Below are 14,157 nucleotides of genomic sequence, written 5' to 3' on the forward strand. Positions count from 1 at the left end.
CAAACAGAACTTACCACAGAAACAGGGGATTCGGGGATTGGGCGAGAAGACATGTCAACCAGTAACCAGAAAACGGATGGCCAAGGCCAATAAAATTGCGGCCAAGTGCAGATGATGCAACGATTTGGTGACTCCCGGCACCCACGCAACACAAATTGCATTTTCAGTTTTTTATCCCAGCTGAGACCTTTCGGGGAAACTTAATTCGGTTTTTACCCCGCCACCACTTTTTACACAATGTGAAAATGCCAACGATTGCATTGATTGTTGGCTTATTGGCACTCCCAATGTGAAATTAATGCCAGCGGAAATGTGAAAATTTGACAAATTGTTTGTTGCCTTTTGTAATTTTTGCGGTTGACGATATAAGCCACGATGGATATTGCCTTAACCGAATTTGTTTGTCAATTCCATGACATGAATTTCTTTTCCTCCCTATTTTTTCCTTTTATATTTTTCCCTTTGCGCAATTGACCCCAGCTTGAAAGCTGGCTTCATTAACATTTTATTTTTTTAAATACAATTTTCTTGATTTTTATTATTCATTTGATAAAGGTTAATTGTTTTATTGGTTAAATTAACTAAAAATTATATTTAAAGTTAATTTTTCAAGATACAAATTAAACTTAGAGTAGCTAACATTTATTCTCGTATTGTATCTATCCTCCTGCCATCCAAATTCCTAATACTCCGAGACTTTTATTCAGAATCACAAGATTGTAAAATATAAAACGTGGGACCATTTGTAATTCGCATTTTGCTGTTGACATTTGAATGGTCGAATTTTCAATTGATTCATTTGGCGAAATGTGAGAAATTAATCAGCCATGGCTTAGGGCCAATGCCACTTGCCAATGGCTTAATGGCGACACGTTGCTAAAAGCGGGGGTTTCCATTCCATTCAAATCTCAATCAATTGCCAATAAAATTGAAATTAACTCGCCACAAAGGCATAAATGCTTCTGCTCCCGTTTCTCCCCACTCGTTTGACACAAACTTATTTTGCAGCAAAAATACAAAAAATCCAAATAAAAAAAAAAAAAAAATGTTTGCTGATTGCTTAAGGTGGGCGGCCTGAGGGGTGAGGTTGGGAAAATACCGAATGCGGTGTTGGCTGGGAGACTTAAAGCCACAGGTAGAAGCAAAACAGTTGATGGGTTTTCGCTCAAAGAAACAGCACAAAAAATATTAGTAAACGAAAGAAAATTCAGAGAAAAAATTGAAAATTCAAACTACCACACAACCACTGAAATGAAATAAATTGAAAATCGAGTGAGCAGCAGGAACAAAAAACACTTGCCAGGGTTGTCAACTGCATGGAGGGAAATAACAAAAATATAAAAACTCTCGAGGTTGGGGGAGAAAGAAAAAAACAAAGACAAAATGAAGAACCCAAAATAAAAGACAAATCTAAGCTTTGGCATTCCTCTTGCTTAACAGCAAAAGTTTTTCCATTATTTGAAGATTATAGACTCTAAACATTCGACCCCCCAACTCTCCCTGGAAAAGCTTGACAAGATATGAGGGTGAGCATGTGCAAGAATGCCGGGGGAATCCCCTACCTTTTCCACATCATTGTTGTTGATGATGACGTAGCTGAAAATGCTCCACACTTTTATGACAGCCATCGATAAGAAGTGAGGCGGGAAAAGTGGGAAAACTCAGATGTGATGGGGCGTACGGACGTAAAAGATAGATGTAAAACTTTTCACCAATGCCTTCGTATTGCTTTGTTTTATTCCCTGCCCCCGCACCCCACTTTTATATTCCTTTGCCAAACGTCAATTGCTGTTCGTAGCTGCATATGCTGATTATTATTACCATGCCTGTAGTTCTTGTTGATGCTGTATTTTGCTGAGAAAAGGACAAAGCTTGACCATTGACATGTAGAACTTGGCCAACCACTGTGAGTTTTTTGTTGTTCCCGGCTGGGGTCTTAGGACAGGTGAATAAAATGATTATTTATTTTAAACAAAAGACTGATTGAATACACAATTTTAATTTAACTTTAATTTAAGACCTAAAACAGGTGAACAAAATAGATTGAATATACATATTTAATTTAACTTTAATTGTTAGACCGTATTTTTTGTAAGAAGCTATAGTTAATATCATCAGCACCCTATTAAACAGATTAATAAAGATTAATTTATAAAGGTTATTACTAAGTTTAAAACATTAATACTTATCAATTGTAAGACTGTTTGTTTCAGTGTAGTCTCAACTAAATATTTATGATTTTGTCATGTTTTCAGTTACCATTTTCGACGTTGTGCTTTTTGGCTTATTTTCACTTGCCAACCTCAATCAATAAATTCATACATATACCGCAAAATAATTCTATAGACACTCAGTAACTCAGTGACTTTGGACAGGGGGAATGGAGTGAATATTGTGAAATACATTTAGATGCATAACTGAAGTATTCCAACAACACCTTTGGCCGCCACCCCACCAATATGGTATCGGAAAAGTCAGTCCCCTGCGCTGTTCATTCTCAAACAATAGGAAATGCAAAAGTACTGTTGCAACTGTCTAGTGGAGTGGGTTAAAAAATATGAAAGGAACTTTTCCGGCTACTAAAATATGCAAATTCAAAAGTTTTCGGGCCAAATCAAGCGAAGCAAGAGACCGAGCACTATGCAACTGACAGACAGGTGTCATTTTACTGTCTGTTGCCATGATTTTTGATTATTGTGTTCGTATTTTTATCAGAACAGAGTCTCGCAGTGGTCAACATAAAAGGAGCAAAGAGGTGTGCGAATATAGCCTAGGGAGTCTCGGTTAGGGCACTTTTGCCCAACTGACAGATAAGTATGTAGATTATATAAAAAGTTTATCTTCTTGTTCTCTTTTCTGTGCCATTTAGGTTTGATATTATATGAAAAGTTTTTATTTCGGAGTACCAACTTTGAACATAATATTACACAAATTGTTGGTAATTTTCAGGAAAAAGGCTGGGCATTTTAAAAAATATTATTTGGCACAGAAAGTTGTAGGTAGAACTTTTTATTCAACTGGTTATTTCTAAAGTTTACGGGACGAGCTTGTCGAATGTGGCTAGCAAATTGATTAGCTCTGAATATGTTTTTTGTTTGGTTATATAATTACACAAGCAATAGAGAAAAATTAATAGTGAGAAGTTCATTAGAAATCTGATTTCCAAACCGGTTTAATGCAAAATAAGCATAAAATGTGTTATTTAATTTTGTTATTGATCTGATTTTAATTAGAATGCTTAATTAGAAAACTAAATATATATTTGTTGATATTAAAAATTCGATAAATAACTTTTCTATAAAATAGAGAAAAATCTTTGCCTTGCCTTTGCAATTGGTGGATCGGCTTCAACACCCTTTTCCCGAAAAGAAAATTCCGCTTTTCTTCACTCTGCTGCTGCTTGTTGGCGTTGCCAAAACAAGTGAAGCGCATTAAAATGCAAATTTTTGCTTTTTTGGTGCTTTTTACTTTCGGTTGTGATTTGTGTGGATTGCTGTCTGCCGTTTCACAGTTTAGTTGTGGGCGTGGCCGGCAAATCGGGTAGAGGGCTGCTCGTTGCAACCTTTTTTTTTACAAGAATCGGATTTTTCCGTCATGCATAATCAGTTTGAATTTTTATTTATTTATTTTACGCGCTTTTCATTTGCCATTCGTGGGCTGGCTCTCTCTTTGCTTCTATCTTATTTTCCCTTATTGTTTCTTATTTCATTTTGTTTGTGATTTCGCTTTGTGGGCTTTGCATTTTATTTTTTTGCAGCTGCTGTTGCTTTTTTCTCCTTTATGTTGCCAGCACATAAAGTAATTTATTTCACTTGAACACATTCTCGTTTCCGTTTGTTGTTTTTTTACAGCGACTTAACAGCAGTAGAAATTGAAATAAAAGTATAACAACGATTTTTGACTGCGTGGAAACATTTCCTCGTTTTTGTGTTTAGTGCATTTTGTTGTTTTGCGTTGCATGTTCATTGAGTTATACATTTTTAAACATTCATTCCAGATTTTTGGGCCTTTTGAATGCTGCATTTTGCATTGCGTTTTGACCGCAAAGCTAAAATTTTTCTCAAACGATTTCAGGGAATTTATAAAATATTTTTTCTGAACGATGTATTCATGTGTGAGATTTGTTTGTTGGCAAAATTTTTGAGCGGCCTAATCAAATTGTTGGTCTACAAATAAAGAAGTAAAAACTGAAAGCCTTTACTTATTTAAAGTATAAGGCATCTATTGCTGAAGTCCGAAAGAGATGTCTAGTCATCACTTAGAACCTAATTTATTGATAAACCAAAGCCCGTTGCCAATCAATTATTTAATTATGGTACTGCCAGCAGTCGGTAACTATCAATAAACGCCAAACTCAAATAGCCATAAGCCCGAAACTAATCAGCAAACAGCACCAAGAAACCAAACTCTCGGCGAGCAACAAGCACTTGCCACTTGGGGCAACTCCTTCTGCAGCTCGCTCTGTGTCTTTCATTTAGTGTCAACGCCAGTCAGAGTTTCTCCAGATAAAGATATTGAAAGTCAGAGATGTCAATATGGGTAAAATAAAAAATAATAATATTTATAATAATGCTATGGACTGACCCTATCAAAAATCCTATATCGAATTTTTTGATAACATATATGTTTTAGTTTTTCCTAAATAAATATTAGAATTTGTACCATTATGTAACTCTAGATAAAGACTTAAATTATGGCTTAAATCTTGTCTTGAAGTTGCAAATTGTTTGTAAGATAGGTATATTTTATCACAAATTTTAATGTGTATTAAAAAATTCTGATACAAAGCATGGGTTTATACTAAAAAATATATATATTATTTGTAATTCTTTATTTGTTGTTTATTCCTTAAAAATATTGTCCCAAAAGAAAGAACATTTATTTAAACAAATAATAATAATATTATTTTTTTGTACTTAACTGTTTTGTTTGGGCGGTGCCCATCACTGGTTGGAGAAGATATAAACGCCTAGATATTGAGTGGAGAGAGAAGTCTGTTTGTTTAGCTTGCTAGTCTCCCATCACCCAAGCTCACACTAACCGCCAGGCAAAATAAACTTTCTATAGATCTCTGATGGCTTATCGAAGTTTGTGTGTTTTTGGGTGCAGGACTCAGCTGCCGAAAGTCCTTTCCACAAAACTTCCAAATGCAAACTGATGCAAAACTTTCGGCCCACGAAAGCAAACGAAGATATTCGTTGTTAGACTCATGTGTGTGGCGTTGCCAAACTCCCATCTGGTTAAATTGTTGGCAAAATAATTGTGTACGCCTTGCGGTCGTCAGACAAAAGCATACATTTTTGGCAAATATTTAAATAAACGTGGGGAAAATGGAATTGACCCAATTACAATTTGGGCTTAACAGATGGCAGAATTCGCGACACCTATGGCTACAGGCCAAGGAGAAGAAAATTTCACCATTTCTATAGCCGCACAGAGAAGAAAGAAGAGAAAATCAGTAGTCGAAATGGAAATTGTTTGTCTTATTTTAGTTTAAGATTTGGAATACAAAGGCTCTTAGATTAAATGGATAAGTTCAATTAAATTTTATATTTATTGAAAAATTTGTTTAACTTGGTTTTATTTACAATATGTTATTTATTTTTGTCTATATCTAATACCTTTGATTCACTTATTGCTTTATATAATTCAAATCACCTTTAAAAGAAGCACACAAGCAAATAGCTTAACCATTTTATTTACTTCTTTCTTCTAAAACTTTTGATATTAGTCAAAATACATTATCATAGTATTCTTTTACTTGTATTCTATGGTCATTTAACTTGATATTTTCCGCGGAGTGGGGGTGGGTAATTGCAATAGAAAGCAGCTGAATCCGTTAAATCCCCATCTGGGTAAGGCATTCGCCACCAACTCATCTCTACTCATCCCATCCCAAGCCCCAGACATTTTTCGGCCAGTGTCATGTCTCAAACTCAGCAAGAGACTGGCAAGTAAAGTGTTTGTTAGCGCATTATGCTGACTTAGATGCTGGGATTCACACCAAGCAGCAGTCAGGCAGCCAGAGAACCACTTTTACTTACCACTGCCCTCCGACCGCCCGCCTGGCCAGGATCTTGGGGCTCCTCCTTGTTTGCCAAGTGGCGTGCTGACAGCCAAAAAGGATTTTCGCCTGGCGCTGCCAAAAAGCTTAAGCCTTAAAGCCAAAAGCTAATTTTCCTTTAAGATTTCTCGTCTTCGGGGCGAGGGCAAGTCGAAGTCTTTGGCCGGGGAAGAATGCATTTGGGGGGGCAGTTGGGACATTATCCGTTTGTGATTAGGTGTCCTGACATACAAATGTATGTTGGAATTGAGTTGCAAAGGGGCGGTGCAGGCTATCAGAGGCGCATAAAACGCAAAGTGGGCCAAGGGACTTTCGAAATTTATGCACTGAACCGAACCCCTTGCTCCCCTACACTCCGCTCAATTGCCAAAAATGTTTGGCCAACTTTGTAGCTGGCTCTGGCTGGCTTTCTTCTGCTGCCGTCCCACCTGCTCTCGAGACGAAGTTGTAATGAAAACTTTTGCTCCAAATAATAAGTATCATAATTTTCCAAGGGTTGTCAAAAAAGTCTTTTAATTTATGCTTGCCATTTCCGACCGAAGTCCAGGTCCAAGTCTGGCTGCAAAATCAACATAAATAAGCAAAAGTTGTTCAGGCCCAGCCGAGCCTGCTCCTCCAGCCACTTAATTCCCCCACTCAACCCATTTTAAGGACCAAGTTTCCTTTTTTGTCACTGTATTTGGCCCGGCAAGTGTATTTGTGAGTCATTGCCGTTGTGTTTATGGCAAGTTGGCAACTCTGTTACAATTGCGCCTAATTTCATGCTGTACTTTGGCTGGCAAACAAATGTTGCTGCATACTTTCAGGTAAATAACTTTATTAAAATAATGACAAGCCAGCGAAGTCTGCCATCCTTTGCGCCGCCCACAAACATCCCCGCACTTTTGGATCCTGCAGGAAGGATGCTCGGTCGAGTTTTGTAGGATGGCTTGGGCTTTGACTCGGTTTGTTATGGGCGGCTTTTGTTCCGATCTGTGCCTGACATGATATTTATAAGTACAGGGGCGTTGTGCAAGAGGATTATTTCTTTTAATTAACAATATTTTGAGAAATTAATACAATTAATTGTATTAATTACAATTTGTTACTTATTAAATTAAAGATTTTACTAATAATAATTGTTTCTTTTAACTTGTTAACTAAAACCACTATCAACGACTACAAATAAGTTATTATACTCCTTTTAACTAAAGGTCGCACCACTGCTTAAAAGTTTGCCAGCTCAATTTGATGCACTCTATATGAAAGGCACCTCGACGACTCAACTTTAGCTACTGCTGTTTGCCAAACACCGCTGTTTTCTGGGGCAACTTGGCCAGGTTCATCTGGGCCCTTCTGCTGCCATTTGGGACCATAATGCACAACGAGCTTGGGCGCAAAAGGGCGAGAATGTGCGCGCCCCGAAAATGTGACGCTTCTAATTATGAAACTAAGCAGCTTGTGATTTGTTCAAGCGTGAAAATGGCTGTCGACAACAGACAGTATGGTGGTGGAGTGGAGCGGAGCGGACCTCGTCTCAGCACGCAAAATATTATGGCAACTTGTAAATAAGCCGCAGCTGGCAGCGAGCAACGAGCAGGTCAGGCCACGGACTTTGGATGGCTGGGAAAACCAGCAAAGCCAAAAGCAAATTTCGCCCCGAAAATTTATGCAAAATTATTTCGTAAAGTTTGCTTTGCGCCATCGCCCATTTTTTGATGGCAAACTGCGACTGCGACTGATGCTGCTTAAGCCTTTTGATGATGGCCACGGCTCCTCTTGGTTTTCCTCGACCCCATCGCTCGGCACCCCTTCTCGGAGTTCATCGCCATTGCCGCCGACAAAGTTTAGCATTTTGCGCGACAAAGTGGCAAACAGTTTAGCAGAGTTTACGACAACATAGGCAGCACCTCGCGCTTGTCGCCCAACGTTGCGTATACACCACGTCGGCCTCAGCACAGTTTATGTTGGCCAAACCCTCACTTCTCCGCCCCTCGCCATTGAGCGTGGACTATTTAATAGCAGCTGCCATGCGGCCATGATGCTAATTACAGTTGCCATTTAAGTGGTTGCACCAAAATGGCGGCGTTATATTTTTTTGTTCTTTTCGGAGGATGTTCCCGGCAGTACAGGTGAGAAAGTTAGTTCCGTGGCTGTTTTGTTAGCTTGGTGTTTGAGTTGGCTTTAAATTGGATGACACCTTGTTATATCAGTGAAATATTTGCGAAATTTGTTGAAGATACATAATGGCATGTATATTTTAACATGTTAAATTTGCCTTATTCTTTTAGGTATTTCAAAAATATAATTTAAAAGACTATATATAAACAGAAAAATATTTTTTTTTAATTATATTACAATTTTATTTAATTAAAGAATTGGTAGGTTATAAAAAAAATATTTGTAATAGCTTAAAAATATTTGTTTAAGTTGCAAAATCAACGTTGATAATTTTAAAACCAATTACATTTTGTGGAATTCATTTATAACTCGATTTCGTGTTTACTTAAAGCGATTAAATTTTGTAGAATTTTGTTCTGCCAAAATAAACTCATGATAAGAAATGTAGGTTACTATTATAGCAGTTTAAACATTTTTTAAATAAATCGATTTTTTTTTATTTGTAAAGCTTCAAAGTGACAACTAAAATGGCTGGGTGATTTTAAGTATTTTTCTGCAAGTTCAATTACCAGAAATTCGTTTGCTGGCAACCTAAAAGGAGCTCACGAGTTCGCTCCTCGAGATTGAGATCCAATCAAAGTCGAATGTTTATTGTTGGCTTAATCGAAAAGGGTTCGCTGTGCAGTCCAATAGATCAAACATACCGAAGCGTCGTATTGCGCTCCGTATTCTGAAAAATTTCAGTTACAATTTCTCAACATCTCCTGCCGCATTCCTTGGCCGGGTTAAATCGCAAGTCTCGAACATGCTCAGCCCGTGTAATGCGCGTTTAAAAAGTTTACAAACTTTCGCCAAGTTGTCCGCGTACTTTTCGTTTTCTCCTTTTCGCCAGACTGCTGCAAATTCATTTTTTCACGCCGCCTGCAACTTTGTGGGCAACGGAAATTCGAGGTGGGTGGTGAAAGGCGGTCATGGTGCCACGCCCATTTCGCATCACGCGTCTGTTTACACTTTTCGCGCCGCTTTGATGTATTTTCGTTGCCCTGTGCCGTGCCGCTTAAACTGCAAAACGTGACCATTTAAAAATGCGCCACGTTTGCCAAACAAATCAAAAAAAAAAAAGGCATCTGGAAAAACTTTGCCAATGCCTCGAACTTTGACACCAAAAATGGGGAAAAGCCGAAAGCCGCCAGAGAAGTTCGTGACAAAGGTGAAAAGAGCAGCGTGCTGCTGGGCGTGGTAGTCGTATGCAACTGCCGCACGGCTGAAAAATTTATGAAAATTGATTTTCTCTTAAAAGGCCAAACCGAAACCGAAACCGGACAACTTAATGCCAACCCGGGACACGCTGCAAAAACTCCATTTAATGACATTTTGACTCGAAACGTGCCAGACTATTTTAATAGAAGCATCAGCGTTTATTCCTTTTATTTATTTTGTTGTTGTTTTTTCGTGTGTTTTTTGATTGCTTGCTTACGTGAGTGTCACGCACGCGTGTTGCACCCATTTGATGGCTGGCGAAACGAGAGTGGTTTGGCTGATTTTTATTTAGGTGGGAGGTGGTATCAAATAGGGGAAAATGTTCTTAGTTTAGTTTACATTTTTATGACGGAAATTTAAAAATTGAACTAATTTTTTATATTTTATATTTTTCAAAAAATTAAAAATTTGTATTGAGATAATTGTATTGAGAAGAAGTATTTATAATTGAAATACTTAAATTGGTATACGGGAAAATTCCTCTTTAAAATTTAAAAGGTTTTCTATGGTTCTTAAAATTGTTGGCCATATATTTGTTGCTATACAGTATTTTGCATTCTAGAGCTGTAAAGTTTTTTATATTACCTGCATAGTGCCAGAACACCCCGAATATTGCTATAAAACAGTTCGCGTCAACGTGCCGAAAAAGAAACGAAAGCTGCTGCAGCTTCCGGTCTGGTCTGGGCTGGCCAAGTTAATTTTCTATAGCACGTTGTTGTCATTCAGCGCTTTTATTGGACATTCGACTCCGTTGCCACCGACTGTCCCGCCCCGCCGATCCATTTGGCTCGCTTTAATTGAAAGGAAAACATCACGGGGAAAAGCGTTGAGGTGAACGCCGGCTAATTCGGTAATTTGCACGCAATTGCATGAGTTGTTGACCATATCTATAGAACGAGTGGAACGGGACCTGCCCAAATATACCGCCCTGCGTGTATATATGCACATGGACATGTGCCTGCCGTTCGGGTTTGTTGACTTCTGGCAATTGACTTAAATGACAGCCTTTGTTGTGCTCCTGTATTGTCCACGGGCATGTCAGCATGGCGTATGCGTAATGTTCATTTGATGTGCGTGCTCCGTGCTGAAGGCAAACTAATGAGCCGTTTATTGAGGTTACACTGGCCATGGTGCTACTCGTCGTTGAATATTTTATACATGCACACAAAATACAAAAGAATGGGACTTTTGTTTGAGCATTTCAAGTTATTTCAAACTTTTACAAACTTTTTACAAAAATAAAATTAAAGTAAATAGAATTAGATTTAGTGTTGAAAATATATGACCAATTAACAAAATTATAAGCAAACGCAATTAGTTTTATATGTCCAAAGAGTTGATCTGAAAATCTTTAATAACGATGCTTAACATGTTGATTTAATAGATTACTTTCAGCAGATGTGTTTATTTAAACTCGTAAGACTCTTCATATTAATGCAGCTCAAGAGTGGAACTGCAATCAAAGTCAAATTTGATGAGCACGCAACTTGAAAATAAGTTTCGACTTAAAGTTCTTTGCTTCTTTTCTTTCTAAATCTCAAACGAACTTTGAAAGACTCTTAAAAAACTGGTGAACGGCTAGGAGTAAAGGGGGGAGTGGGTGAGGTGGCGGTATCCCCGGGAGCATCCTTCTGTTTGAATGTGAGTCTGGGCCACGCTGCGTTTAACACAAATGAATATGAATGCGGGCTGGGGAGATGGTAAGATGGGACAGACAAGACGGACTGGCAGAGTGCTAAATAAAATTTAATGTAGTGCGAAACGTTTATGAGCTGCAACCGCAGCTGATGAGAGCTGGCTGCCCGAGTTTACCCCAGTTGTTGTTGGGCGGCAACGAGGCGGAGCGGTAAATAAACAAGTGGCAAAGTGCGCAAAAAGTCGACTGGGCGTATCAGTTTGCCACATCTTGGGATCCTCCAATCGCACGCCAAAGCGAATCCTCCTATCAGCATTTTAATTTGGCAATTGAAAAGCTGCCGGGGTACTTCAAGTAGTTTTTTCCAATCCCATACGCCGTATACACAATTTTTGCAGCTTTTCGGCATGTGCATTTGTCAGGTACGCACATACGGCAGGGGTACAAATGGACTTAATTGAATTTCAATTTTATACACTGGATTCTGAATTTAGCTTGCACTTCAAATGCACTACTGATCCTGTTCCCCTGCTTCCTTCACATCACCAATTTCGACAGCTGAAGCGCCGTTTGATTTTCCATTTATATATGAGAAAAAATTTACATTCAACTGCAGTTGGCATTTGCCCCGCCAAGTTTATATGAACTATTTTTTTCTGCTGCTGCGCCTCTCGCCTGAAATCGCAGGAGAAAACGCTGCTTGCAATTGACAGCACCAGGACCTCTGACAGTTTAATTATTTTTACCAACAATCAGATTTCTGTGGATGCTTAAATAAAATGCTTTTTTTCTTAGCAGTTATCAGTTTGGTATTCGTTGAAAAGTTGTTGCAGATACATATTAGTGTCAAACTTTGAAAACAATTGCTTGTTCATTGATTGAAAGTTGAATGTCATAGTTTATGAATATACATTTTTAGTTTCTCAAGAATAGTGAAAATTTTTTTCCAGATGGTTTAAGGAATGCCTCTTTCAACACAACACGAAAAACATTTACGGAAAGGAAAAGGAAGAGTGCGTTTAAGCAAACACGCAATTCTACAATATATGCTTACCCTCCAGACATAACCAATAAGATGATGCCACAACCTTTATAGGCGTCACTTAAACTGTCCAACTGTGAAGCGCTTAGGGTCCGCCATTCCAGCTCCCTCAAGTGTTGCTCTGGTCTACAGCATCACCCGTATTGGAAAACAAAGCAAGGAAAAGAAACGATGTCCACCTAGTAAAGGGAAAACTTTGGCGAGCTCCCTCTTGCACACCTAAACATACATATAGGCAGGAAACCAAAGGCAGGCGGAACCCATAGACAATTTCCGTTTCCTGTTGTAAGATGAACAGCAGCCCCGATGGCGATTCCTCTGCTTCCTTGCCCGCCATTGCCTATTCTTTTGCCAGTTTTGTTGTTCCAAAGGCGCCGGGGTAATAGAGCCAATAAAAATGGCCGCCAATTGCGGTGAAAGTACGGACCTCTTGGGTACAACACTTGAAATGCTAAGGAAATGGAAAAAGCGGCGGAGTTTCAAGCTCAGGATAAAATTGATCATCGTGAAAACAAGGGCTTTAATACAGGTTTTAACAGACGATTTGCATATTTGAATCAAGTGGCTTAAATTAAAATGGCTACACCTTTACTTAGTTAATGTGCCAATATTTTATTATTAAGTATTCGCGTGCTTTTACACAAAAATCAAAATATATTCATAAGATAAAAAATAAATAAATCTGTTGACATTTTTTTATTAATGTGCTAAACTGGTAAAACGTTAACAACGAAATACACAAAATAAAAATACAAAATTAATTGTAGTTTTTTTTTTTGTGGTTAAAACTGGAGTGGATATTTGATTTAGATATTTTTTTTCATCCAGTTTTAACTCAAACAGTATCTTTAAGTATTAATAAATTTAGACTCTTTTCTGTAACAAATATTAGAAAGAACGATCCATCAGCACTTACCAGATAGAAACGCATCTTCTTACCTTCTTTGCCTAAGCACATATCATGAGGGCAAAGTCGGAGCTAAGCAGTACATTAGCTTGGCCACTTACGAAGGACATTAGCCATTGCCACTTTGTTGGCCTGGTCAAACGCTTTGCTTTTAATGCGTTTAAGCGCATTTACTTTGCCCTGTGAGAGAGCTGCTCACTTGGCTTTCAGCTTGCCTTGTGGCCTTGCCACAAACTCGCCACCACCCACTTGTTGCCGGCCTTGCCGCACCGCCTCGCCCCGCCCCAAAGGCCCGCCAACATGTGAGCTGATTATGGTAATGCGCGGACCCGTTTAATACGTTGCCAAGTCAAGCAGCATTTGCGGTGCCTGGGATTGAATTGAATTAAAGAACAACATAACATTAAAACTCAAAGTTCAGAGTTAAAAGTTCGCGCTAGCAATTAAATTAAAAGTCGGCCAATTTTATTACGGTTTTATGACTTTCACTCGAGAGGTGAAATTACCTACAGGTCAAGCGGGAAATGTGTGTATGTGTGTGCCGTATTGCGGCACTTTTCATTTAAGCAGTTCCTGCTGTATTAAAAAGGTCGACGGAAAGTCTAGTTTCCAGTTCTCAAAATTGCGTTGTCGTTGTGTACGCGGTGTAAAAGTAGGGATATTAAAAAATGTGTTATTGAATTAATTTAAATTTAAAAAATATTATCTTGATATTTATTATAAAATGATGTCATAATTAATAACTTTCTGTTACCAACTCATTGGCCTTTTCCTAATGGCGATAATCAATTTGAAACCCATTTCCACACCCCAGTAAAGACCATTCAGTCTTCGGCGTGGCCAACATTTGTATTTCCTCCTTTCGCTTTCCAATTTCTTGGTTCTTACCTTTCCTTTGCCATTGTTTGCTTAAATTTCCACTTTTGGCCTTCTTATCAAGAGCGAAAAGCTGTAGGTTGGCCGAGTTGACCCGCATTTTAAAGCTGTTTAAATGTTTGGCAGACCCCCATTGAAATGGATGAGTATTGTGCTGCAGGGGCTGCGCGGGTCGAGGGGTTGTTTTTTCAAGGGGGCAAATGGAAGGCTATTTGCGGACGGGCAGCAAACAAAAATTCATTAAAATTTTGCATATTTATAAAACTGAAGTG

This window comes from Drosophila gunungcola, chromosome 3R (genome assembly GCF_025200985.1).
Source record: "Drosophila gunungcola strain Sukarami chromosome 3R, Dgunungcola_SK_2, whole genome shotgun sequence".
Taxonomy (NCBI): Eukaryota; Metazoa; Arthropoda; class Insecta; order Diptera; family Drosophilidae; genus Drosophila; species Drosophila gunungcola.